Below are 27,726 nucleotides of genomic sequence, written 5' to 3'. Positions count from 1 at the left end.
AATTTAAGACCTTTATATGTCTTGACTTATACATATTCAGGTGACACAATCCACTTTTTGAAACATCTAGCAGAAATCTAAAAATTTTGTTTCAGTGGTATATATGAGCAAAAAACCTAAAAAAAAAAAAAAACATAAGTGTAATTGAAAGTATGAACTTTGGTACAAAAATTATTGTTTTCTAAAAACTGAAATCCTTTTCTCAAGATATATGAAACAAAAATATTTCTGGTCTTTATAAGACAATTTGATTTTTACTGTGGTAGTTTTGTTCGTGGTTTAGATTTATAATTTGATATATTTCTATATTAAAGTAACTTTCAGCAGAAGACAATATAAAAAGCTTCCCTATGTTGTTACTGTATATTTTGAAAACTTAAAAGAGAGTTTGAGAAACAATCTTCTGTAATTCAGACAGCTTTTAAAAAATCAGTCTTGCTGTTTATGTTTAAATAGCATGAGCTTTACTTTTTAGAACCTGATAATGGACAAACATAAGAAATCTTATTTTGTAAATGAAGGGATCATTTTACAGATTTTGTTGGCTCTTAAATCAATGAGCTGTAGTGATGAATGGAAGTCTTTAAAGCTTACTTTCAATGATAATAAAGAACAAAGAAACATCATATATCAAAGCAGTTACATGATGCTTCTCCATTTTTACTTTAATGTAAATTCAGGATATTTCTATAATGGAAAAGACATCTCCAGTTTCATAGAGCAATTCTCTTCAAGGTCACTTGATGGGCAAGAAATAGCAGCCAGATCTACCCCTAAAGCACACACTACCATCTAATTAGAGTATACAGTTTTGGGTGTATTATGTTTGAATAAAAGATGAAGTGATCGTAGCAAAAACGTTTTTGAGTGGGGTATACTCAGATAGGATTATCTGACACTATACAACAAAAACAAGTTTCTTCCTCAATTCAAATTTCAAAATAGTTTTACTGTGGGGAAAAAAGTTTGGTTAGTTTTTCTGTAGTGAAGTATCAAAGGAAAGTAAACATTACACAAACACACACACACACGCACAGGCACACGCGCACAAACTTTACTTAGTCACTGTGAATCCTACTAGTTTCTCCTTTTTGTCAACAAAAATATGTCACTATCTGTCATTCATTCAGTGTTGTCTTGTCAATGTAACTGATTATATACAAAGGAAATAGCTATGAAGAAGGAGCTTTACCTTGATGATGTGTACTTGAAGATCTCTTCAGTGTGAATACAAGCCCATAGAGGAGGATTCATGGGCATATTCCATTCATCACTACAAATGTTGCCCAATGCTTTCCTATTAGCAGACAGAACTCCATTTATGGCTGTTTAAACTCTAAAAGCAACCAACAAGGGAGATAATTCTAATAAAATTGATTAAAATTTTTGCGTATTGTAAACAATGCAGATTGTAATGAACATAGTCTTTCAAAAACCAACTGGTGAGAGTGAAAACAAACATGTTTTAGTATTGGACTTCCTCACTGAAGTCTGTTTTCCTCAATGACAAGACTATGAGGGATCAATTTAGGTATTTATATATAAAGGGAATATACTTACATTGATTATGTATATCAACAATATGGTTGAGGGAAAACACATTATGGAGGCATCTTGAATACTATATATATATATATATATATATATATATATATATATATATATATATGTGTGTGTGTGAGTGTGTGTGTGTGTGTGTGTGTGTGTGTGTGTGTGTGTGTGTTAGGGGAATACATATGTAATATAATGAGTTGAAAGACTGTAGTCAAATGAGGTTATTCAAGTAACTAATTGATAAAAACTACCCCTTGTAGTGTTTAAAATAAAATCTAAAACAACAAGTAAGAGAGATAACTGCACTAAGATCAGTTGCCTAAAATTTTCAGTGAAAACTTAGGGTCCATTTGTTGATGTTCTTGTTTAGGTCAAGAACAGTTCTGTTTCAGAAGACCAATAATTGATGGTTTTCCAAATGTGACCATACCATCAGATTCTTAGACATAGTGTATGTATAGCAAATACAGGACAACATTATCAAATGAGTCCCACTGATTTACTGATTTTAAAATGATTAGCTCAATGGGCATTTTTTGTCTCAGATGAAATGAGAGAGTAGAATAAAAGTGTTCTGTCTTCTTCTAAAATGCCTTGCAAACAAGTAAGATTGATTGTGATCTTATGATCTCCCATTTGCCAAGCATTACTGATAGTGTGAACATCCGAATTTTCAGCCTCTGATGCTGTCTGCCCTGAAAAGAATTAATCAATTTAGACCTTGTCATTCATCTGTGATAAAGTCTAAGGAGAAAAGTATTGTCACAACACAAAGACTTAAAACATTAAATTCTACGTTCTTTATGGTATATGAATTTATGAAACTTTCTTATAGATCTCTTCTATCACTGATAAAACTTTAAATGCACACACAGACAGTTTTAATCCGAGGAACTTCTGATAGCTGTATATTGTTTGCTGCACTGCACCGACTGTTTTTGAATACTGATTGCAAAAAATGATTGATTTTTCTTCTTTTAAAAAAACAAAAAAAAATCTATAGAGATTATATTATGGAAAATTAGTTTTAATTTCAAAATATAAATGAAATATTTAATTAATTTGTGCACAATTAATTTTGTAATTAATTATGAAATACTTGCAAATATAGTAGTTCAATATTTCTGTTAGAAATTAGATATAGATAAAAAGCATAAATATTTTATAGTTGTTTTATAGACACAAACTTATATACTTACACAAACACAAGCTCTCTCTTGCTCTATGTGTCTCTCTCTCACACACGCATACACACTCAATGACTATATATATATATATATATATATATATATATATATATATATATATGTGTGTGTGTGTGTGAGAGAGTACGCATGTGTGTGTGTGTGTGTGTAAGTGTGCATGTGCACATGTAAACACACACACACATACACATAATCTTAGGATGAAGCAAGTAATGACATGTCATCAGCTTAATTGAGATCCACAGTTACAATGTAGGGGGAGACTTTAATTAGTGGATGTTTTTCAACATCATATTTCAGTATCTAATCAACCCTCTAATTCAGTGGTTCCCAGCCATTCTCTTACTTAAGGACCCCCTTAATTCCTATTTTGCTTGGCTGGACCCTCATAACCATTTGATGTTTTAAAAAATCCTATTAAATTCTTATAATTAGATATTATTAAGATTCTATGACAAAAAATCAGCAAAATATTTTATGTATTGTAGAAACATAAACAGTTTATTGTACATAAATTTTAGTATCAAAATCTTATATGAACCTCCAAGGGTCATATGGACCCTGATTGAGAACCCCTGATCTAGTTGAACAGAAAGGGAGAAAAATGGGCATATCTGACATAAGTGACAGTATATTTCAATGAAATAATTTCCCTCCCTGACATTGGTGCAAGTGTACTTGTAAAGGTGGCAAACCATCCAATTTATAAATTTTATAACATTTTTAACCCACAGAATCAAACTAAGCAAGAAATTCCATACAAGTGATATTTGCCATTGCTTGCGGGCATGGTGTTTTGCTCTGGGGTTGAAAGTTATAAACAGTTGGCTTTTACATTATTTGCCTGGACAGATCAATATTAGTTTGGTATAGTTTTAGTGATTACATATTTTGAAGCAAACAAGGAAATTCACAGTGAAAAACTTTGTGGCATTGTTATTTAGACCTGATACAACTGTGGTTACCTTTTCCCCCATATAATCATGTTTTGGAAAATGTTAATATGATAACATATTGAGGAAGCGTTTGAGTGATTTTGTGTTACCGATTTCCAAAAGACCAGAGTGGTACTTCAAAAATTTGACTGGAAAACAGGCTTTACTGGGCTACTCGTGATATTTTAGCTTTGATGTCCTGTACTCATATATGCATTTATATATATATATATGTGTGTGTGTGTGTGTGTGTGTGTGTGTGTAAGTATGTGTATATATGTATGTATATATGCATATACTTATATATTATTTATATATATATATGTATGCATATATGGGTACAGGGCTTCACCAACTGTGTAAACAACATGAAGTATGAAAACAGACGAGTTAATTACACAAACGAGAGAAAAAATGGAAAACAAGTAACACAAAGAACGACCCTTCATCAGTTGTTGGCTGTCTGTCTACTCCTCGTTTCGAGCATTCAACGACAATATGAGTCTTTGTTGACAGTTGCTCCTGTTTTTCATTTTTTCTTTTCATTGTTTGTGTATTTAGCTTGTTTGTTTTCATACTTCATGTTGCTTACACAGTTGGTGACATCCTGTACTTATATATGTATATATATATATATATGTATATATATATATATATATATATATATATATATATATATATATATATATACATATATATATTATTCATCTTATTATTTAATTGAGCACCATGCATCCATTACCAAGTAAGTTTATCTTAAACCTTTTTGATGCGACTCTATCCTGTTTTCTTCCCCATCCTTCTCTACTTCTCTACTTCCCTTTTTCTCCCCTTCACCATTTTCTTTCTCTCTCTCCCCCTCTTTCTCTTTTTCTCTCTCTTGTTGTTCACACATGACCATCGTCCATCTTTCTTTTCTTGCCTGACATTCTAAGGACTTTATGCCTTCTATCTCTCTCTTCTATCATTTCTCTTACCAAGGAAAATATTTCTCCCAGCATTCACTATTTTCATCTCGGTCTGGTCTAACGACCCTCTATGTTTGCTTTCATTCAGTTTCCTTGTATGTCTCTGCTGTCCTGTTTTTGTTCCCAACTTCGACCCTCCATAAATCCAAAATTTTATTTGAGAATTTATGGGAGCAACAGTCTTCAAAGACTCATATTGTCGTTGAATGCTTGAAATGAGGAGTAGATAGACAGCTGACAACTGATCAAGGGTCGTTCTTTGTGTTACTTCTCCCTTTTTCCATTATTTTCTCTTTAGTGTTTGTGTATTTAACTTGTTTGTTTGCATACTTCATGTTGTTTACACAACTGGTTACGTCCTGTACCCATATCATCATCATCATCATCATCATCATCGTTTAACGTCCACTTTCTATGCTACCATGGGTTGGACGATTTGACTGAGGACTGGTGAAACCGGATGGCAACACCAGGCTCCAATCTAAATTTGGCAGAGTTTCTACAGCTGGATGCCCTTCCTAACGCCATATATATATATATATATATATATATATATATATATATATATATATACACACATACATATACATATATTATTTATATTATTACACACACACACATATGTACATATACATATACTCACCCACATGATTGGCTTTTTCCAGTTTCCGTCTTTCATTCACAATGTGTTGGAGTCAACCCATGGCTATAGCAGAGGATGCTAGCCAACAATGCCGATGCAGTGAGAGCATTGCACTGTTGAATGAATATATCAACATGGGGTGAAAGATGCGCATTAAAAAACAATCCTATGGTAGGTATTTATGCCTTACTGAGATATCTCTCCTTGAGACAACGCTCACTTTGCATTTTGTATCTTTTGAGACTGATGAAATAAACTGGGCAATATAATTGTGGTTGTGTTGGTGGGGGTTCAACATAATTGGTTAAAACCCCTTGAAGATAATGCTGCAGCATGACAATAGTCCAATGACCAGAGCCAGTAAAAGAAGAATAAAAGACATGCCTACATTTTGTAGAAATGTTATATGAATACATCAGGGAATCTCTCATAACCAAATAAGATATGCAGCTAGTGTTGGACTTCTGTGTGTAAGTATATGAGCCAGCTTTCTCTTGCCCCCCCCCTCTCTCTTTCCCATTCTTTTTTCTCTTTTACACACACACCTACACACGCATGCACACACATACACACACACACACACACATACACACACACATACACACACAGCGTCTGTAATCTGTACCAGAGTCTGGATCTATTGGTTAAACAGAAATAATTGGAGGCACTCTAGTCTGAGAGTGAATACTAAAGTGGTTTCTCCAGACTTGCATGAGGAGTTGACTTCAACACTTTAAACTAAAGCACCTCTTGTCAATCTTCCACTGGCACCAATGCTTCCAGCAGCATTTCCTTCCTACTCTGCAGTAACCACTTTCAGTTCAGTGGACCAAACATTTCTGAGAATATTTTTTTATGCTTTATTTTGTGTATGTGTGTGTGTGTTTCATAATGAAGAAAGATCAGGGTCCTTTACAGCTTTTTTTTGAGATTAGTACAATTATATTACAATTCATATTAATCTTAAACATTTTTAATAATGTCTGCAAGAAAAAAAATAACTAATGTAAAAAGACTGAGAATTCAAATATGGTTGGTGCAAAATGTAGAGAGTGACATATAGAAGGAACTACAAGAGGAAGGTGGAGGCGCAATGGCCCAGTGGTTTGGGCAGCGGACTCGCGGTCATAGGATCGCGGTTTCGATTCCCAGACCGGGCGTTGTGAGTGTTTATTGAGCGAAAACACTTAAAGTTCCACGAGGCTCCAGCAGGGGATGGTGGCGAACCCTGCTGTACTCTTTCACCACAACTTTCTCTCACTCTTTCTTCCTGTTTCTGTTGTACCTGTATTTCAAAGGGCCAGCCTTGTCACACTCTGTGTCACGCTGAATATCCCCGAGAACTACATTACAGGTACACATGTCTGTGGAGTGCTCAGCCACTTGCAGGTTAATTTCATGAGCAGGCTGTTCCGTTGATCGGATCAACTGCAACCCTCGACGTTGTAAGTGACGGAGTGCCAACAACAATACAAGAGGAAGAGAGGTGAATGCAATGGATGAATGTGAAAGCAGTTGATAAGCAACTAGAGAGTTCAGAGGTGTTGTGGCTGTTGTAGTAATGAGACAATAGTCAGCTGGTTTGCGGGTCACTGGTTGTATCATGGCCAATGTTGCAATACAGTTGTCTTGGCAACAAAGTGTCAACCATCTATTCTTTGGTTGATTGTGTGAATTGCTTAGCTGTACTCTAATGTCATATGTGTAAACATGTAAATATATTAACACACTTCTATTACATCAATAACCTATATTACACATGGAGGTAATTAGTGATCATTTATGCAGTTACTTAACCTGCTAGAACTAAGAGCCAAATATTCTGAATAAAAGTGTCTGTTGTCTTGAGAAAAGGCACATATGATAACCTAATTTGCATAATGGCGCATGAATGGACAGTGTAGTTAATTAATTAGCACTTTTGGATAATTTGAATTGTTATATAATGTGATGGTAGGGGGGCTCCGAAAGGGGTCTCAGGGAGTAGTGTTCCTGCCTTTCTGAGCTAGTTTTCCACCACATTTCTTAAAAATCATGGTAGGGGCTTTGATCTTGGGACCACTCATGTCTAGAAACTGAGGTTGGGGGTAACCAAAGGCATACTCCCCATAGAAAATCCAGCCCCCAAAAAAGCCTCACGATAGCAAAGGAGAATGGGCACCAGCCAGCCAGCCAGCCCCAAATTTTTGGGGTGGGCTGCACCTACCTACCTCAGTTGCTATGGCATTGAGGTAGATCTGGCCACCCCTGTTAATGGGGACAAAACCTGGGTTTAAAACTCTGGATGATGATGATAATGATGATGATGATGATGATGATGTAAGATATATTGCATTTTTTGATTAGCAATTCTAGCTTCTAATTAACTCTATTGATCCCATTTTTTTCTTCTGTTACTATTTTGTTACTGTCCAAAGCGAGAGTACAATTGTACGTTTATCACAGTCCATAGGGAGAAAGAGAGGGAGAGAGTAAAAAAGAGTACACCTTACATCATGTTTCATGCCAGTGCCCCATATTATTAACTCTTTACCCTGGTACTTCCATCCAATAAAACTGTTTTTCTTTAGAAAGTAGAAACAGTTATTTACTGTGTAATGTAAAGCATAGGGTAAAAGTTCAAATCCTGTGGAAGCTTAGTATTTTGTATTGCGTTTATAAAAAGGGATATTTATCTTCCATTATCGGCATTAATCTTTAGCATAAAATATAGAATGAAGCTTCAAATTTACTTAAAGTTAAGTATTTTTTACTGATGTTTCTTCACTGTTTCTTTCTTCCATTATCTGTAAATGCACATTTTGATATCTTTAAAAACAACTCGTGGACATTATATTATTAGAGCATTCAAGTCGAAGCTATATATATATATATATATATATATATATATAAATCATGTGTTTACAGAGGAAAAAGAACGAAATAAAATAGGAAAGTGATCATCATCTTCATCACCACAACCGCCACCACCACCCCCCTTCGCCGCAACCACCACCACCACCACCACTACCACCACTGCTGCCACTGTCACCACCTCCGCCGCCACTGCCACCGCCACCGCCACTATGACCACCACCATTATCATCGTCATTTTAATGCCCACTTCTCCATTCTTGTAAGATCTGGATGGTGTTTATTGAGGCAAATTTACTACAGCTGGAAGTCATTTTTGTTACCAATTCTCACCTGGTTTACACCTATCATACAATGTCAAGACAAGGAGACACAAGCACAGAAAAACAATACCCCCACACATACTTATGCACATACATATATACATATGAACATATATATATATATATATATACACATAAGAGGTAGACCCAGGAAGACCTGGGATGAGGTGTGAAGCACGACCTATATTAACTACCATACAGCATAATACATGTTACTTCTCATATAGTCCACTCTGTAAAGTGGTTGATGTTAGGAAGAGCACCCAGCTGTGAAAGCGATGTCAAAACAGACAGTGAAGCCTGGTGCAGTCCTATGGTTTGCCAGCTCCTGTGAAGCCATATAACCCATGCCATCATGGAAAATAGATGTTAAATGATGATGATGACAACGATGATGATGATGTGACATCCAATTTTTTTCTTTTACTGTTTCTCTCTAATATAATAAGTGGCTGAAGGTACATGTCTGTCATTGCTCCTCCGTTTCATTTTTCTTGTAAAGTTATGGTATATATATGACTTTGAATAATTGGGCTTTGACTTGAATTCACTATTAACACACACACACACACACACACACACGAAATTGTCCCTGAACTTTGCTGACATGATACAAAGGTATTGAAATATGTATCTACAGACAATGGCAAAAGAAGTAACAATATAGAATACTCAACTTCAATTAGATTACAAATTTAGCAATTAGATTTCAAAGATTAGCAACATGTTGGGAGAAAAATTCCTTTTCATAAGTAATGCACAGGTTACTGAGATTGGACATGATTTCATGTTCCCCTAAGCATTACATTCAACAATAAATAATTATGTTTATCACGAAAAAGAAAAATTCTTCTTCTAGATAAAACAGTGGGGTTATAAAATGGTTTATTGTGAAAAATACAGGAGAAAAAATACTGTGATAGGAAGAAGCTGGTCCTTATTCTGAAATAGTAATCAACAGTACAAAGTATGTTTCAAAAAAAAAAAAACCTTAAGATCCCTTCGCTCAATCTAACTTTCCCTCTTTCTCCCTCTCTTTCACACTCATTTTTTTATTGTCACCTATTCATTCATTTATCAAATTTTGTCACAGATCGGCTGACAGAAAACTCTTGGCTATAGCTCTAGTTAAGAATTTCAAATACCTAATTCTATCTCATTATTATCATAATATTCTTTTACACTGGCAGCCTGAGTTTTTGCTGTTTTGCAGCTATGTTATATGCATTCATTAAATTATGTTACTCTAAATCTCAAAATTCCATCTCCTCATGTTCTATCTTTGACCAGCCTAACTCTGGCCTTTCTTGTCTCTCTCTGTCTCTCTCTTTCTCTCTCTCTGTTTTGATAACCACTTGTTTCTTCCAACACTTGTTTCTCCCAACACTTACCTCTGATCTCCTTCACTCCAACCCACCCTATATAAACTAACTCATTCAGATTCCCCTATCTCATTTTAACACCTCACCAAAAGGAGTAGAAAATCAGATGTTCAGATAAGCAATCTTGTTTTTCAACCAAGTTTATCTAAACCTCTCTTTTTTCAGCGCAGATCAAAATTACCTTATTAGTTCATTTCATTATTCTATTTATTTCATTATCTATGTAAACACAGTTTTGTCTTCCATGCTGTATGTTTGAAAGAAAAAAAAAAAACTTAAGATCCCTTTGCTCGATCTAACTCTCCCCTCTTTCTCCCTCTCTTTCATGCTCATTTATTATCGTCACTTATTCATTTATCTAATTTTGTCACAGATTGGCTGACTGAAAGCTCTTGGCTATAGCTCTAGTTAAGAATTTCAAATACCCAATTCTATCTCATTATTATCATAATATTCTCTCACACCGGCAGCCTGAGTTTTTGCTGTTTCAGAGTGCACTCACCCTCCCAACCCCCACTACTTGTACCTCTATTGGATGTCTCTCCCACGAACACTTCTAAAGTTCCCCTATCTCTACTTAAGGTTTATCTCCTATGTATTGTAGTGATTATGCAGCACATAGAAGTGATGGTGTAGTGTATGCAGGTTGAAGGCTATTGTATGTTTATGAGTTCTGCCAAATGCGAGCTTTCTATTCAGGTTTATGACGCTGCTGTCCCCCATCCCAGGGTCTCATGGGCCCACACCTCCCACACCCTCAGGGTTAGCACACTTAATGTTGGCACACTGAAAGGTAGGTCTTGTGAGATTGTTGAGATGCTTGAACGGAGATGTGTAGATTTGTGCTGCATCCAAGAAGTAAGGTGGAGATTAGCTTCTGCTAGGTTCCTCACAGGCAAAGAATATAGGTATAAGATTTTCTGGGCAGAGAACACTGACGGGGTCGGAGGCATGGATATACTTCTTGTGGAGAAATGGGTTGATAAGGTAATTGAGGTAGTCAGAGTCTGTGATAGAATACTTAAGATTAGATTAGTGCTGCAACATGGGTTAGCAACCATTATCTTGGCGTATGCCCCTCAGTTGGGGCTACCTAATGGACAGAGAGACCGATTTTATGACACCCTCTTGCAGACTACCTTGTCAACGAATGACAGGGACCTTCTCTTTGTGTCTGGCAACTTCAATGGGCATGTTGGACAACATGCAGGGACTTCCATGGCATACATGGTGGCTATGGTATTGGTTCCCACAATGAGGAGTGAACCAGGCTGCTGGAGTTCTGCAATGCAAATGATCTTGAAGTTTGTAATACTAACATTAGGAAACATGCCAGTTACCTATTCACTTACTGATCTGGTAGACATACTAGTCAAATTGACTACATTCTCACAAGGAAACTGGAAAGATGGCTACTTATAAATGCCAAAACCTTCCCAGGTGAAGGATGCACCCCACAACAAAGACTAGAAGTTAGCGACTTCAGGATCAGGGCTAAAATAGATGCCCAGAAGACAACCTGCATGGAGAAGAAGGGTCTGGAAGCTTAAGGATCCTGCGAATGGGCAGAGATTTAGAGACATATTACTCAAAGCTTTTGACAAAGTAGAGGAGGATATAGCATCACATGATGGGGAAGACAACTGGAGGTTTCTACTGGACAACCTGTTGAGGGCCACTGACCAGTTCTGTAGATGGTGCAAAGTCTCATCTCAACCCAAGGTAATGTGGTGGTGGAACAATGTAGTTGACAGGGCCATTAGAGAAAAGAAACAGGCATGAAAGGACTGGAAGACCGGTGGTAGCAGGGAATTGTATCAGACTGCCAGAAGGGAAGATAGGAGACAGGTTTATTTAGCCAGAGGGGAAACAGAAAGGAAAAAGAGTTTGCCAATGTTCTGTGTTGTAAGGATCAAAGACTTGAGGTGTTTTGTGTTGCAGTGTTACAAGACAGTGTGTGAGAGAGAATCATGATGTCATAGGAGAGAAATGTGTCTGCATCGATGACAGGGTCTCGTAAAACGGGTCCTTGTAAAGTGAGGTATTACTGTATGTTTCAGAATGAAATGTTAGCTGAGTATAGAGCAGTAATAAGAAAAAGAAATGACGAAGGAATGAAGATAATCGTTCATTCCTTTGTCATCTCTCATTCTTATACCTATCTACCTATCTACCAACTTACATACATACACACATACATACATACATACATACATACATACATACATGCATGCATGCATACATACATACATATATATTACTCTTTACTCTTTTACTTGTTTCAGTCTTTTGACTGTGGCCATGCTGGAGCACCACCTTTAGTCGAGCAAATCGACCCCAGGACTTATTCTATCAGTCTCTTTTGCCGAACCGCCAAGTTACGGGGGACATAAACACACCAGCATCGGTTGTCAAGTGATGTTAGAGGGACAAACACATACACACACAAACATATATATATATATACATATATATACATATATATGCATATATATGTATATATATATATATATATATATATATATATATATATATATATATATATATATATATATATACATATATATACACGACGAGTTTCTTTTCAGTTTCCGTCTACCAAATCCACTCACAAGGCTTTGGTTGGCCCGAGGCTATAGTAGAAGACACTTGCCCAAGATGCCACACAGTGGGACTGAACCCGGAACAATGTGGTTGGTAAGCAAGCTACTTACCACACAGCCACTCCTACACACACACCAAAGGTTATTACATTATTTTGGTATGCCTATTACATAACATCCATATTACATATGTTATATACACACATACATCAGTCACATAGTTTTACCATATACATTATTTGTCTGGTGACATTTTGGCTTTCACTAAGAAATCCATTCCTAAAGTGAAGAAATTTTTGAATATCATGAAGTACAAGATGAAGTTTGAAGCAAAACAGAAAGTGGGAAAGAAAAAAAAATCTTCAATGAAACAGGAGGAATTTCTTATGTATTAAATGGCAGGAAAAATAAGAAATTATAATGTGAGGCTTGGCTGATAGAAATTAGTTGTAAAGATTGGTTCAACGATCAGGCTGGCATACTTATTGTCAGAAATTGGAAGACAAAAAAAAAAAAGAGGGTATAAAAGAAAAGAAGATTGAAAGGAAGGAACGAAGAGATAAATCAATATTGTGAGTGTTGCAGTGCTACAACAATGGACGAGTTGTTACATGGAGATTTTCAGTTTCTCTCGCAAAGAGCTTCAAGGAATTTGCATCAGAATTGGTTGAAGAAGAATTTCGATTGGCAGAATATTGGATATGAGAGGTGGGGTATTTCACATATAAAATAGACAGAAGCAAACGGATGTGCTTTGTATATAGAAATATATGTGTGTGCATGCATGTGAACATATATATATATATATATATATATACACACACACACACATATATATATATATACATATATGTGTATGTTTGTATGTCTGTCTGTATGTATGTATGTGCGTGTGTGTATACATATACATATATATATACATGTGTATATATATACACATATATATATCTCTCTTTCTCTCTCCCTATAAATATGTATCTCTCTCTCTCTCTCTTGCTCTCTCTCTCTTGCTCTCTCTCTCTTTCTCTCTCTCTCTCTCTATATATATATATATAAATAGATAGATAGATATATGTACACATGTGCATAGTTGTGTACGTACACACATATATACATTTACTTATAGACACACACACACACACATACATACATACATACATACATACATACATACATACATATATACATACATACATATGTGTGCGTGAGTATTTAGGTATTGAGAATGCAAGTAAAATGGACAAATATGATGATTGTATGAACCAGAATTCTGCATCACAGAATAATTCGGGTCAATCAACAGCGCCACCAACAACTTCAGCAGCTAGTGGAAAAGACAAAAAAATCATAGTCACAACTTATGGTAGGATTTCTTCAACATATTTCTTTCTGAAAGTGTTTCACAAATAGATTCATGAAATTTTGTATCATTTAAGTAGAGGTTGTGGCAAAATCCATAGATATTTTGGTTTCTCTTAGATTAACAAATTGAAAGCTAACTAAATAATGTTCTTTTCTAATCTAGGCACAAGGCCCGAAATTTTGGGGGTGGGAGACAGTCGATTAGATCGGCCCCAGTACACAACCGGTACTTATTTCATTGATCCCGAAAGGATGAAAGGCAAAGTAGACCTTGGTGGAATTTGACAGAAGAAATACCGCTAAGCATTTTGCCTGGCATGCTAATGTTTCTTATTTCTTTATTGCCCACAAGGAGCTAAACATAGAGGGGACAAACAAGGACAGACAAAGAAATTAAGTCGATCACATTGACCCCAGTGCATAACTGGTACTTATTTAATTGACCTCAAAAGAATGAAAGGCTAAGTTGACCTCGGCAGAATTTGAAATTAGAACGTAATGGCAGACGAAATACTGCTAAGCATTTTGCCCGGTGTGCTAACGTTTCTGCCAGTTCGCCCGATGTGCTAACGTTTCTGCCAGTTCGCCCGGTGTGCTAACGTTTCTGCCAGCTCGCCCGGTGTGCTAACGTTTCTGCCAGTTCGCCCGATGTGCTAACGTTTCTGCCAGTTCGCCCGGTGTGCTAACGTTTCTGCCAGTTCGCCCGATGTGCTAACGTTTCTGCCAGTTCGCCCGGTGTGCTAACGTTTCTGCCAGTTCGCCCGGTGTGCTAACGTTTCTGCCAGTTCGCCCGGTGTGCTAACGTTTCTGCCAGTTCGCCCGATGTGCTAACGTTTCTGCCAGTTCGCCCGGTGTGCTAACGTTTCTGCCAGCTCGCCCGGTGTGCTAACGTTTCTGCCAGTTCGCCCGATGTGCTAACGTTTCTGCCAGTTCGCCCGGTGTGCTAACGTTTCTGCCAGTTCGCCCGATGTGCTAACGTTTCTGCCAGTTCGCCCGGTGTGCTAACGTTTCTGCCAGTTCGCCCGATGTGCTAACGTTTCTGCCAGTTCGCCCGGTGTGCTAACGTTTCTGCCAGTTCGCCCGATGTGCTAACGTTTCTGCCAGTTCGCCCGGTGTGCTAACGTTTCTGCCAGTTCGCCCGGTGTGCTAACGTTTCTGCCAGCTCGCCGCCTTACTAACTAGATAATGTTCAACTTGAACTAATGTAGGTTAGTTCAAGCTGGAAGGAATGTGAACAAGAGAGGACTTTTAGGGTTTTCTAATGTTATTCTGCGTTTTATTCTTTTACTTGTTTCAGTCATTTGACTGTGGCCATGCTGGAGCACCACTTTGAATCTTTTAGTCAAATAAATCGACCCTGTACATTGTTTTTAAAGCCTGGTACTTATTCTATCGGTCTCTTTTACTGAATACACACATGCACACATATATATATATACACACTAATAGCTAATAGGGGAGCAAGCGGTGTGGAGGTTGGGGGTGACCACTACTCCTGAGCATATTTTTCAAAATTGACACCTTTGCAACAATTATTTCTAACACTTTAGTTCACTAATGCAATAAAAGTTGAATCTCTCTTCCTTTTTGGTTAATTGCTTGGAAGAACTTTTAAAGAGTTATTATTTGACCAACCTCCCGTGTTTTTGAACTCAATCCTCTGTGATACCACTGACATCTTAAGGACCAAAACAAACTCTGACGTCATAACCTCTCAACACAGGACAATCCCATGGAGTTTCATCTTTTTCATGTCACACCTATATCAGTAACTGTAAGTTTCATACATAATGACATTGTTAATGAAACATGAAATTAATGAATGTAGAAATCAATTACATATACTCTTTTACTCTTTTATTTGTTTCAGTCATTTGACTGCGGCCATGCTGGAGCACCGCCTTTAGTCGAGCAAATCGACCCCAGGACTTATTCTTTGTAAGCCTAGTACTTATTCTATCGGTCTCTTTTGCCGAACCACTATGTGACGGGGATGTAAACACATCAGCATCGGTTGTCAAGCGATGTTGGGGGACAAACACCGACACACAAACATATACACACACATACATATATATATATATATATATACATATAAATGACAGGCTTCTTTCAGTTTCCATCTACCAAATCCACTCACAAGGCTTTGGTTGGCCTGAAGCTATAGTAGAAGACACTTGCCCAAGGTGCCACGCAGTGGGACTGAACCCAGAACCATGTGGTTGGTAAGGAAGCTACTTACCATACAGCCACTCCTGCGCCTATACTATAACTAATGAAATATTTTATGTAATATAAGGAAAATGAGTTAAAAATTGTTTGGTATGTCTCATGGCCCCTTTTTTATGAGCTTGCTCCCCTAAATTTAGAACCTGGCTATGCTTCTGTATATATATATACATCATCAAGATTTAATGTCTGCTTTCCATGATGGTATGGGTTGGACAGCTTGACAGGAACTGGCAAAGCCAGAGGCTGCACTAGGTTCCATAGTCTGTTTAGCCATGGTTTCTATGGCTGGATGTCCTTCCTAATGCAAAACCATTTTTACAGAGTGTACATTGCTAAATTGTTTGATTGTGTGAAGGAGTACTTGCACTCATTGATCAGTTTCTCTGGTTGAGACTTGGTTAAAGCAAAACCAAAACATAACATAATAATAACAAAAGCAAGAACAACAACAACAACAACAATAATAATAATAATAATAATAATAATAATAATTGACATGAGTTTATTTTATTGAACCCACAAAAGAATGAAAGGATGATAATATAATTTTTAATTTCATTCAGTGCTGCAAATTCTTTGGAAAAGTTGTAGTTAATTCATTAAATTCTTGTATATTACTGGTACTTATTTTGTCAACACAGAAATGTAAAGTTAATCCAATCAGATTTGAAGAATTTTCTACATCTAAATTGGAAATTTACAATTGGATCTTGGTTGTGATCTTCATAGTCTAAAATTTTTACAGTGTGTGTTGTATGAAGATTTTAGCTGTGTTTTATTCAGGGTTTATTTTTATGGAGTATATCTGCCTATTGATTCTATTGAAGAAGGTTTCTCAAAAGTAGTGTTTTTTATCAGTTAATTTCAAGAGAATTAACATGCATTCCGTTTTTTTTCTGTCCCTCTTATGCTTAGTGACAGAGATAATTAAATGAAATCTATGTAATTGATGTTCACTTTGAGCAGTTGTATGCTAATCACTTAATGGATATCATGAACAGGAGAGTACAAAGTTCTGGAGAAGAATTAGGAAGACCAATAATTTCCACATTGTCACATCATCTAAAATGTTATTTTCTTTTGCTCTCCTTATTACATTATCTATTTCTAATTTGAATTAATTGGAGCATTGGTGCATCTGGTGCCTTTGCCTTTTTTTTTCTTTTGGTTTACTTAAGCATTGCTCAACAATGCTTATTTCTCCTTGATATAACCATAGTTTTAATAAATATACATTATGTTTGCTATATAAAGTATGTATAGTGAAGTATGTTAGTATATACCTCACTATACATTATATCTTATTACTTCACTGAAATGTATAAGACTGCTCTAATTCCATATGATATTGCTTTACAGTTATTAGGCACTTTAAAATAATGATGTAAATTTTTTATGTATTGTATATATTCTCTCTCTCTCTCCCATTAATTCAGATCCCTTCTAGAGCCCTTTAAGCAATAATCTATGCATTTTTGCATAGATTCTCTAAACCTTATTAATCCAGCTAATTAAAAAGCAGAACACCTTATGATAAAAAATGTTGATAATGGCCATGTAGTTAAGCAGTTTGCTTTGCAATCATGTGTTTCTAGATTTGATCCTACTGCATGATATCTTGTGCTGATGTCTTCTACCATTACTGTAAATTGCCCAAACCATTTTTGGTTTGACAGAAACTTTGTGAAAACTCAGTTAATGAACCATACATTTTTTATACATGGTAAACTTAATCTGCCATCCAATTTCGCACAACTTGGTCTATGGATTCCATTCACAGGTCCATTTCTGTTGTAAGCATTCCGGATCAGCTTTTGATCAGAGAACAACTTCTTTCTTTTCACCAGTCTCAGAACTGCCACAAAATGTTATGGACTCTACTATGTTTCGTCTGTCTCATCCAGAAAAAAAAGTTTCAAAATCAGAGCTTTGAGCATAATAAATTACTACAATGTTTGTTTGGAATTATTCCTGAAGACATCACTACGGTAGATTAGATGTCTAAATGTTATTCCTGAAGTGACAACACCACTATCATATACTAAACAACTAGAAAAATAAGCAAATATAGAATTAAATCAAATTATAGGGTAAAATAATTAATGGTGAATAATATCACTAAGATTGAATTTACATTAGTTTAGTTTCTCAGTAGCTTGTGTACTTAGATTAAATCAAGCAAGCAGCTTAAAGGCCTTGGGGTGGGGGGAAGCATCCTTCATTTCACATATCTCAGTTCATCTAGCTATTGGTAAAATAGGTCAGATCATGTAGAAGTCATGTTTTTGGTTGACTGGCATCTTAAGGAGGAGGTGTATTCCTCATCATTAAATACTATGAAATCTCAAGCCTAACCACAAGTTTATCAACCCCTCAAGTCCTTGGAAATGTTTATATTTTCCTAGGTTAATATTAATAATTCATCACTTCAAGGACTAAGAAAGCACATACAAAAATGCTGCTGCTGCTGTTGTGGCTGCTGGTTTATATATTATCAATCAATAAATCGCTGCTCTTGCATTAATAGAGTAATATCTACATCTATCTGTCTGTCTGTCTGTCAGTCAGTCAGTTTGTCTCTGATGGTCTGTCTATAAATGTAATATGTTTTCTTCTTCCATCCTTCTCTAATTCCCTTTTTCTCCGTTTTCTATCTGTCTCTCTCTTTCCCCTCTTTCTCTTTTTCTCTCTCTCGTTGCTCACATGTGACCATCGTCCATCTTTTCCTCACGTGACCATCTTTCTTTACCTGCACAGACGTTCAAAGGACTGGACGTTTTCTTTCTTTCTTCTATCATTTTCCTTTTCAAAGAAAATATTTCTCCTAGCATTCACTATTTTCCTCGCGTTCTGGTCTAATGACCCTCCATGTTTGCATTCAGTTTCCTTGTATGTCTCAACTGTCCTGTTTTTGTTCCCAACTTTGACCCTCCATAAATCCAAAATTTAATTTTGGAATTTATGGGAGCAACTATCTTTGAAGACTCATATTGCCATTGAATGCTCGAAATGAGGAGTAGATAGACAGCCGACAACTGATGAAGGGCCGTTCTCTGTGTTTACCTGTCCAGTTTTCTATTTTTTCTCTTATTGTTTGCATATTTAACTCGTTTGTCTTCGTATTTCATGTTGTTTACACAGTTGGTAACATCCTGTACCATATATGCATGTGTGTATGTGTGTGTGTGTGTGTGTGCATGTACCTAGGTTCTTTTCTATTTTTGATAATTTGAAGTCTTTCTGTAAGGATGGAGTTAGTTTCTAACAAAGGTTCAAAGCTCCATTATTGCAATGCAGATAACAAAACGATATCACATACTGAACTTGAGAAAAGTCTTACTGTTCTATATACAGACTGTATATAGGTAATATGCATGTCAGCTGGTCAATTTTTAGTTTCTGAAAGCCCGTGATTGTCACTGAGGAGTTTACTAACAAAATAAAGAACATACCTTAGCTTGATATAAATGTGAATTTAGAATCTGTGTACAGAAGCTGAAGATTTTGAAGTAGTTATACTCTTTTACTCTTTTACTTGTTTCAATCATTTGACTGTGGCCATGCTGGAGCACCGCCTTTATTCGAGCAAATCGACCCTGGGACTTATTCTTTGTAAGCCTAGTACTTATTCTATCGGTGTCTTTTGCCAAACCGCTAAGTGACGGAGACATAAACACACCAGCATCGGTTGTCAAGCAATGCTAGGGGGACAAACACACACACACACATATACATATGTATACATCTATACGACGGGCCTCTTTCAGTTTCCGTCTACCAAATCCACTCACAAGGCTTTGGTTGGCCTGAGGCTATATTAGAAGACACTTGCCCAAGATGCCACGCAGTGGGAATGAACTGTACTTATCCTCTTTCTCTTTGATTTTTGAATACATATTCACATACTTTTCCTTGTCAGTCCCAAGAAACTATATCTGGTTTATTATGTTTTCACTTAGGAGAAACTTGATGAGAAACAAGTGTGTGTGTGTGTGTGTGTATGTGTGTGTGTGTGTGTGTGTGTGTGTGTGTGTGTGTGTGTGTGTGTGTGTGTGTGTTTCTCTATATCTCTTCCAAGACCGTCTCTTTTCAGATGGTTTTGTATATTCTTTTCTACTCTAGGCACAACATTTTGCTGGAGGGAGCGAGTTGATTAGATTGACTTCAGTACGCAACTAGTACTTAATTTCTCAACTCTGAAAGAATAAAAGGCAAAGACGACCTCAGCAGAATTTGAACTCAGAATGTGGTGGCACTCCGTCGGTTTCGGCGACGAGGGTTCCAGTTGATTTGATCAACAGAACAGCTTGCTCATGAAATTAACGTACAAGTGACTGAGCAGTCCACAGACTGAATGAATGAATGACTGGATGGATAGGCAGACAGCCAGACAGCTAGATAAATAGACAGATAACTAGCTAGATAGACAGACAGATAGGCAGACAGAAAGACAGACAGACAGACAGATTGATAGATAGATAGACAGATAGATAAACAGATAGATAAACTGACAGACAGACAGGGACAGATAGACAGACAAACAGAAAGATAGATAGATAGATAGATAGATAGATAAACAGTCAGACAGACAGATATAAGGATAAATGGTTAGTACATAACCCAACAAACACAAACCATCAAGCAAGAAATCTAGACTGGTAAATAAGAGAGTGCAATTCAGTAATGAACGGTTTGGATGGCAAAATAGAAGTGGTGAGAGAAAAAAAAAAGAACCAGATGACTGATGAGAAATGTGACAATAAAGTTTGATGAAGATGCTGAAATGCTCTGGAATTTCAACAAGGTTATTAATGACTTAAGATTTTAAATATATATTACTCAGCAGTACAGAAGCAAATCTTATATATTTAATTGAAAGACTCATTAATATGTGATTAAGTGAGAGAATAAAAAGTTGGAAGAGCTTCAACATATAATCCTTAATTATCATCCAAGTACTTTAATAATTTAGTAACTAACTCAATTTCTTTAAATGAGGAAGTAATTTGTAAGAAGTGTTGTGCCTTTATGAGTGAGTACATTATTGAGGAATTGCTCAAGGGATGTTCATGCCTTGCCTATTGGTTTCTAATAGAATTAATCATTAGTTTGCTGCATTTTTGATGGTATGATTAACAACAGTGTTGGTAAATTGGTGCATGGACTTCAATGTTGCAAAGGACTTCATTTGAAGAACACTAGTTTTGCACTCATGTCAACTTTCAGAGAAGATACACACACACACACACACACACACACATTATATATATTTTACTTGCATATATATAGATTGTATATATTTATAGTGTATATATATTGTACACACATACACACACGTATGTATGTGTGTATGTATGTATGTATGTATGTTTGTATGTATGTATGTATGTATGTATGTATGTATGTATGCGTGTGTGTATACACACACACATGTACAGCTGGCCTCTGCTCAGTTTTCTTCCACCAAATTCTACTTGCAAGATTGGTCAGCCTACAGTAGAAGTCAAGTGCCCAAGGCACCAAACAATAGGATTGAATCCAGAATCCATTGGTTTTAAAACAGACTCCTTAACCACACAGGTGTCTACATGTATTATCGGTGCTTATTAAATCACCCTTGAAATGATGGGAAGAGCAAAAGTGGTGATGAATGAATTTCAGCACCAAATGAATATGAGCAAAACGAAATACTTCTTGCATCTGCCTTGATAGTGCACATCATCTGTAATATCAATGATGAAAATACAAAGAGAATGCATAAACATGAATTAGTTTACAAAGCGTATAACTTTGATAACTTTGATAGGTTTCGGCCAGTTTAGGCCCAGGCCATGTCTAATTTAATAGCGCCGCCTGGTGAGGTCTTTTAGTCGTATATGGGGTACCATGGCCCACTCTAGCAAAGAGTTATTATTGTTGGAGACATATCCATGTGCAGGATATTGGTCCGGGATTTTTTGAAGAAATTTGTCCAGTGAACTTTTGAATTTTATGGGATCCATTTCCGTTTTCACATATTTTGGTATGGTATTAAAGAGAGCTGGACTGGTTGAGGTAAGTAGTTGTGATGTAATGTTGTTATGTGTCCTGAGTTCGATTTTTGTAGTGGACGGATAGCACGGGGGTCAAGTCTTGGATGGATTTTAAAATTGATGCCAACATCATTTATGCAATATTGATGGAATATTTTCCACATCACACAAATGATGTAGTGTTCCTGGCGGCATTGGAGAGGGTAGAGATTGAGTTTTTTTCAGTCAAGTTTTAATACCTTCTTGGGTCTCAAGGCAATGAGTTGGCAGAATTGTTAGCATATTGAACAAAATACTCAGTGGCCTTTTTTTCCAAATCATTACATACTGAGATCAAATCTCACTGAGATTAACTTTGCTTTTTATCCTTTTAAGGTGGATAAAATAAATACCAGCTCAGCATTAGCATTGATGTAATCGACTAGATCTCATACTTCAAAACTGCTAACTTTGAGCCAAAATTAAAAAGAATCATTGTCTTGTGTCTCTGTGAAATTTTACCGTTATTTCTTATCGGAATCTGATTTTGTTACTTGTGGGAAAATATTCTTTTCTACTCTAGGCCCGAAAATTTTGGGGAGGGAGCCAATCGATTAGATCGACCCTAGTGTGCAACTGGTGCTTAATTTATCGACCCTGAAAGGACGAAACGCAAAGTCGACCTCAGCAGAATTTGAACTCAGAATGTACAGATATGAAATACTGCTAACTGTTTCGCTCAGTATGATAATGTTTCTTATTTATTTACTGCCCACAAGGGGCTACACACAGAGGGGACAAACAAAGACAGACAAAGGGATTAAGTCGATTATATCAACCCCAGTGCATAACTGGTACTTAATTTATTGACCCTGAAAGGATGAAAGGCAAAGTTGACCTTGGCAGAATTTGAACTCAGAACATAGTGGCAGATGAAATACCACTAAGCATTTCACCTGGCGTGCTAACGTTTCTGCCAGCTCACCGCCTTAGAGGGAAAATAATGTGAATGATTGAAAATAGTGTTAGAATCATTAGCAGATGGATTATAGGTAGTCTTTACATGGTTCTTGACAGGTTCGACCTTGCTTCTATAAAAAGTATCTTCAATAATCAGAAGTCTGTTCTGCAACTGCTCTATTATCTATAGTTATGTTTAAGAACTTTTAATATTTTAACTCTGAAGAAGTTGAACAAGCTACATTGAAATATAAGAGAAGTAATCAATATTGAATAAGAAAACCAAAGTTACCTTGTTACCTTAGTGCTCAGTTCTAACTCAAAGCTGAAAATAATTTGATGCCAAAGACATAAAGCAATCAGGGAGAGAATACGCCTGTTCAAATTGCTTTCTGACAATGTATATATCTTTAAAAGAAAATATTACTTGCTTTTCTTAAAGTGCAATATGAATGAATATAAAGGACAAAAGGCACTACTATGACTTGAGCAGCTGATAATTAAAGTTATTGATAAGATCTCATCAATGAGATAAACATTTAGACTAGTTATACATCTGTGAGGAGAATAATAATTTGTGATAAAATATAGCTTCATAGACTTGCCGAATATTAAATCAAAAATATAAGTAGACCTCAAGAAGATTGAATTTGATAGATGAGTTGCGTGTATGGGGATACAGAGAATAGAGCTTAGTTTATTTTTAACATTGAAAATTATTAACCAATAAGGAGACTGCTACACAAGTTGATTGACTTAATAATTGAGAAGCCATATCAAATATGTGTGTGTGTGTGTGTATGTGTGTATGTGTATATAAACACACACATATATATACATATACATATATATATATACACACACATAAACATATATACATATATATGTGTGTGTGTGTGTATATATATATATATATATATATATATATATACATATAAACATATATATATATATATATATATACACATGTAAACATACACACACACATATATATATACATATATGTGTACATGTATATGTGTGTGTGTATATATATATATATATATATATATATGGGAGAATATACAAAAAATAACAACAGACCAGGACAGGTGGTGTAAATAACAAAAGTATATATTAGTATGACGCTCGGGAATACGGAAAGTCTTTGACGTTTCGAGCTACGCTCTTCAACAGAAAGAATACGGAGACAAGGAGAAAAACACGGAGAAAAAAATTGAATAGTGTTCAGTCAACGGTCAATCATAATAATGGCCGATCATAACAATGGCTGACCGGAAGTTAGAAATTCTTATTTCAGGAGAGCTAAGAAAGGGGGAGATAACAAACGGTGATCGGGAACGAGGGGCTGTGTGTGGGAGGTAGACTGCTGGTGTTCTTGACGTATGTAGTGTGAAAATGGGGGAAGGGAGAAAGGGAGAAAGTAGTTGGTCAGTTGTAGTGTGTGCGTGGTGTGATGCGAGGGTATTGGTGTGGTGTGCGTGGTGTGATGCGAGGGTATTGGTGTGGTGTGATGTGAGTGTGTTGGGAGGTGGGGAAGGCATGGGTGGAGTGTGGGGTAGAGGTAGGGGTATGTGGGTAGGGGTGGGTGGTGGGTGTAAGGAATTGGATGGGGTGGAGTGGGAAGGTAGAGTAGGAGTGTGTTGGGGTGTGGTGGGATGAGCTTATGAGGGGGTGTTGACGAGGAGGGAGAAGGGGAAGGTGGATGTAAGAGAGGGGGAAGATGGGTATGGGAGGGGAGAGGAAGAGAGGAGAGAGGGTGGGTATAAGAGAGGGAAGGGGGTTGGAGAGAGGGGGAAGGTGGGTATGGGGGGAGAAAGAGGGGAAGGTGGGTATGGGGGGAGAAAGAGAGGAAGAGAAAGAGAGGAAGAGAAAGAGAGTGAGAGAGAGGGAAGAGGGGTATGGGGGGGGAGAAAGAAAGGAAGAGAAAGAGAGTGAGAGAGAGGGGAAGAGAGTGAGAGAGTAAGGGTGAGAGAGTAAGAGAGTAAGAGTGTAGAGAGTAGGAGAGTAAGAGTGTAGAGAGTAAGAGTGAGAGAGGGGGGAGTACGAGAGAAGAGAGTGAGAGAGAGTAAGAGAGAGGAGAGAAAGAGTAGGGGTGAAGAGAAGTGGGAGTGGAGAGAAGTATGAAGAGAGGTGAAGAGACGTACAAAGAAGTAGGAGTCGGAGCAGGAGGTGGGGGAGGGGAGAGATGGGTGGTAGGAGGGAGGGTGGGGGAGAGAGACAGGAGGAGGGGGTTAGATGAAGAGTGGAGGGGAGTTGAGCCCATGTGGCGCAAAGGAGCGAAGATAGAAGATTAATCCCTGTTCACGGCGCAAACGGGAGTCCGGATGGCCCCTGTGCATGGACAGTCCAAACACCGACAGGTGTTGCCGCAAGGAGTGGCCGGCAGAACGGAAATGGCGTGACACCGGGGTGTCATTGCCGACGTTGATATCTCGGAGGTGTTCCGCGAATCGGTCGGCCAGGCGGCGCCCCGTTTGTCCGATGTACAGGGATTGGCAGAGAGAGCAGGAGAGGCAATATATGATGTTGGTAGACGTGCAGGTGAAGGAGTCGGTGATGCGATAGGGTCGGTGATGGGTGCTGGTGAGGAGGGTGGTGTTGGAGAGGTAAGGGCAAGTGCGGCAGCGTGGGCGGGAGCAGGGGAACGAGCCAGGTTGGGAGGTTGGGTTGGGGAAGAAGCTGTGGACCAAGAGGTCCCGTAGGTTGTGGGCTCGTTTGAAGGAGGGGAGGGGTCGATTAGGGAAGATGTGGGAGGTGGAGGGGGCGGACTGGAGGCGCCGAAAAGCTCGGAGAATGGAGCGTTGGAGGGGTAGGGTGGTGGGATGGTAGGTGAGGGGAAAAGGGAGGCGGGAAACGGCAGGGCGGGTTCGGGGGGAGAGAGCAGATGCACGGTCCACAGAACGTGCTCTGGCAAGGGCGGTGTGGATGGTGGTGGGTGGATATCCACGCAGGCTAAAGTGGTGAGCCATGAGTTGAGACTGAGTCTCAAAGTCATGGCTGTCGCTACAAAGTCTGCGTAGACGGAGGAATTGGGAATAGGGGATGGAAAGTTTTGTGTGTCTAGGGTGGGAGGAGGAGAAGTTGAGATAGGAGTGTGAGTCTGTGTGTTTGTAGTGGATGGAGGTGCTAAGGGCGGAGTGGAGGATGCTGACCGAAATGTCGAGAAAGGGGACAGAGAATTACGCACACACACACACACACACATATATATACATACATATAAAGTTATATACATACATATAGATAGATAGATAGATAAATAGATAGATCAAATTAGGAAGAGAATAGTTGTATTTTTAGACACTCTATCTAATCCACTTCCAGAATTCTTATTTTCTAAAAGTGGAACAATAACTCGGTGTTAGATCATTATTAAGAACTTTATAATGATGAGTATGGATGAGTTTGAAATTCTGCCAATTTCATATCATCTATTAATCTCTCTAGAAGTAAATTGAGAATAATTACAAAATAAAATACAACTACTATATTGACTTTATTTGCTATTAGCAGGCTTTGAATTGGTTACTGCATGCTATAGGGTCTTTTCTATTTAAAATATGGAGCTATTCTTCTGCAGACATTAAAAAAAGGTGTATATATTGTGGATAATGAAGTATGTATTGTTTTATAACTTTCTACCATTTTAAGCAAGTCATATAACTCTAAGTATGCAAAATAAATGCGACATTATTAGATAAGACAATATAATGTAATTAATAAAGAATATTGTATTAGCTAATTACAAAAAAATATAGTAATCTAAAGTATATTAAAGGGCTAAATTTACCTCAACATTAATACAAATATACATGCATATGTATGTATATGCATGTGTGTTGTGAGCATGTATGTATATATGTATCTAGCTATATATATATATGCGTGCGTGCGTGTGTGTGTGTGTGTGTGTGTGTGTGTAAAATTTCTTTTGATTCACCAGGAAGCAATAAACTGTAGAAGTCAATGGTAAGTATAGAGCAGGGCTGACCAACCCGAGGCCCATGGGTGGCATGCGGCCCACAGATTTTTATCTGGTGGCCCACTTGATACTTTCTTGAAATGAGTTTATTTAAAGAAATATTCTAAAATTTTATCAAAAATTAAAGATTGTAATGGAAAGTAAAAAAAAAAAAGATACCACTGTTTTTGCAACGATAATATTTCATGTTGAACCAACGATCATTCATTCATTATTGTAATAATAGCATTAGAAAGCAAACTGCTTTCCAATTCTGTCAGTATACAAGCGGCCCTCAAAAACCTTTCTGTGATTAAAGTAGTCCGCAATGTAATTCGAGTTGGCCAGGCCTGGTATAGAGTTTTCTTTAATGCATTGTAACTGAAAGGCTCATAATTCCAGTTCTCTGAGTTACTCTTTCTGATCATTCAGTGAGGAATGTGAATCTGCTTTGTCTTGAAATATCTGCTGTTTCGATATATTTCGAAATGTTATATGTGGAAATTATGAATGAAATATGTATCTTTACATTTTAGTTTTTAAAAAAAAAAAACACTTTGTACAGACATGTGAAAATTTGTTGTTTTAAGCTTACATTTTTCATTTCATTTCTGGCTCTTCTGGGAATATTCTGAATGTCTTAAGCTTTATACAATCCTGGTCACTCAAATAACTTTCTTCATGAAATAATGTTATTGTTTAAATAATGTTTTAAAGTAATATTTTTAAAA

This window comes from Octopus bimaculoides, chromosome 2 (assembly GCF_046866305.1).
Source record: "Octopus bimaculoides isolate indiv1 chromosome 2, ASM4686630v1, whole genome shotgun sequence".
NCBI classification, from domain to species: domain Eukaryota; kingdom Metazoa; phylum Mollusca; class Cephalopoda; order Octopoda; family Octopodidae; genus Octopus; species Octopus bimaculoides.
The sequence above is the reverse complement of the archived record's forward strand: the minus strand, read 5'-3'. Positions refer to the sequence as shown.